Raw genomic sequence first — 2,747 nt, 5'->3', positions numbered from 1 at the left:
AAGATCGAAGATCAAGTCCATACTAAAGCTGAGAGCACAGTATTTTGCATTCAAAACAGCTCCAACATTGCTTAGACTCCCCTCCAAGAACAGCAGCTTGGGGATATGGACAGAGTGGGAGATTTGGAAGCCACATTGGACTTTTCCAGATTGCTTTATTTTATTCTTTGCATTTTCTTCTGCCCAGAAGCAAGAGTTTAAAAAACCAGACCTTGGCCTTGCAGATGCTGCTGCTCCAGAGCCATCCACATGCTGCCCACTCATGGCCAGCCCCATCATGTTCTTCGACATCACCGTGGACAGCAAGCCCTTGGGCCACATCTCCTTGGAGAAGTTTGCAGAGTTCCAAAGACAGCAGAAAACGTTCATGCTCCGAGCCCTGGGGAGAAAGGATTTGGTTATAAAGTGTCTTGCTTTCACAAGATTATTCCAGGATTCACATCCCAGGGTGGTAACTTCACACGTCATCATGGCACTGGCGGCAAATCCATGTATGGGGAGAAATCTGATGATGAGAATTTCATCCTGAAGCATAGGGGACTTGGCATCTTGTCCATGGTAAATGCTGGATCCAACACAAATGATTCCCTGGTTTTCATCTGCATTGCCAAGACTGGCTGATTGGATGGCATGAAGGTGGCCTTTGGCAAGGTGAAAGAGGGCATGAGTGTTGAGACAGCCATGGAGTGCTTTGGATCCAGGAAGGGCAAGACCAGCAAGAAGACGACCATGCTGACTGTGGACAAATCTAATATGTTTGACTTCTATATGATCATAACTACCAGATCATTCCTTCTGTAGCTCTGGGGAGCAGCCCTATCTATAGGAGAGAAATATCCTAGAGTCTTTCTGCTACACTGTGGTCCTGTGGGCTCCATGTCTCTCGCTCTTCTCCAAGTCTAGCTGGATTGCAGAGTTAAGTTTATGATTATAAAATAAAAAATAAACAACAAAACCAGATCTCATTAGTCAACGTTTACTTTAAACTTAGTTAAGACCTGGCCACTGTACCACCCAGTCCAGGAAACAGTGCCTTGCTTTTGAAAACAAGCTGAGGACACAGTTTTGTTTTAATATCAAGCCAAATTCAATATGCAAACAGTCTCTTTTGTGATCCCCCAAAAAGAGAGGAAGAAACAATCAAGAACTAAGCAAATAAAATGACAATTACCTCCCTTTTATATTTTGGTGATGAAAAATGTTTCAAAGCCCTCAGAACACTCACAGAAATGATAATTACCTTCTGCTTTCCTGGGGGAAGCACGGGGACATTTGGATTGTAATAGTCTCATCAGAGTTGTATAAACTGCAGCGTAAGCAATAAAAGTTCCTGAACATCTGGGCTCTGTCTACCCTTTAAAGGGTTTGTGAGCATCAGATAAAGAAGACATTAGATGTTTTTATTGCAGGCTGTAGGGTGGTAGCAGTGGGCCCATCATGAAGTTATATCAGGTCTGAATTTCTGGAAGTCACCTGTGAAAACTACTCTCAGAGCAGCCCATGGCCAGAAGTCAAAGATGTGTCCAACTGAATCATGTCTTTCTAGGGAAAACAAATTTCTTGGCCCAAGCTCTCTTTACTCCCATTGTCTTTATGGAGAGAATACCGGGACCTGAGAACATTTACCTTGGGCCAAGGAGCGGGTTGGGAATTTTACAAGTGTCATGTAATTTCATGTATCCTACAAACCTGTGTGGCAGCAATTACTGTGTTTTATAGATGAGACAGTCAAGACTCAAAGGTGCAACATAACTTGCTTAATAGCAAGCAGATAGTGAATTGTAAGATACTCCCGAATTGTCCGATTCATGCCCAACCTGCAAAATTCCACTTCCTTGTCTCTTTTTATAATAGCTCCAACTTCCCCAAGATAGGGCCATGCTTGCTGATGGGAAGCTTTCCTGATGCTAATGCCCCCCACCGACCCCAACTAAGGGTTGGTAAAACTGGAATGCACTTTCTAGCTTTCCAGAGAAATGAAGCAAAGCCCAAAAAGTAGGGCTTTGATCAGAGAAAGAGCTGTGTGCTGGAACCCAGGCTTTCTGGCTTCCAGGTCAATGTTGTTTTGAGTCACCAAGTGAGAAGAAATGGAGAGGAGGTCGGTCCTCATTCCCACCCTTTGTGCAGCCTACAAATGGAACTCCATAAAGTCCTGAGTGGGTCCCCAGGTACAAATACTGACCAAATGACTATCCAATACTTGGATACTGACCAAGTGGAAATCTTCTTAATAAAAGAAAGGTCCCTGAGTCTAGGGCCACAGAGGACACTGAAATACACTATAGTCTAATAAGAAACATGTTATTCATTCATTCACCCATTCACACATTGAATAAATATTTATTGAGTGCTGTATGTGCCAGGCATTTTTGTAGATACTACGAATGTAACAAAGATAAAGCCAGACAAAATATTCTGCCCTCATGGGATATACATCCTTTCATGGGAAGACAGACAATATACTAAGAACAAGTATGATATGATGCAATATCATAATAAGCAGGGAATTATAAATAAGGAGATCTGGGGACATGATGGCTATTTGGTTTTGTTTTTTTATTATTTAATTCCAGTTCGAGTATAGTTAACATACAATGTCATATGAGTTTCTGGTGTACGATATAGAGATTCAATAATTCCATACATCATCCAGGGCTCATCATGACAAGTGCACTCCTTAATCCTCATCACCTATTTCAAGGGTTGGCTATTTTGAATCGACTAATCAGGGAAGGACTAAGCTGACA

At 42.3% G+C, this 2,747-nt stretch overlaps 1 pseudogene; it reads left to right on the top strand.

The window, feature by feature from the left end:
• Positions 1-262: 262 nt before the first annotated feature.
• Positions 263-752, top strand: LOC144219861 (peptidyl-prolyl cis-trans isomerase A pseudogene; annotated as a pseudogene).
• Positions 753-2,747: the final 1,995 nt, after the last annotated feature.

The sequence above is a fragment of the Crocuta crocuta genome, unplaced genomic scaffold (genome assembly GCF_008692635.1).
Source record: "Crocuta crocuta isolate KB4526 unplaced genomic scaffold, BGI_CrCroc_1.0 scaffold119, whole genome shotgun sequence".
NCBI lineage: Eukaryota > Metazoa > Chordata > Mammalia > Carnivora > Hyaenidae > Crocuta > Crocuta crocuta.
This window is presented reverse-complemented; position numbering and strand designations above follow the sequence as displayed.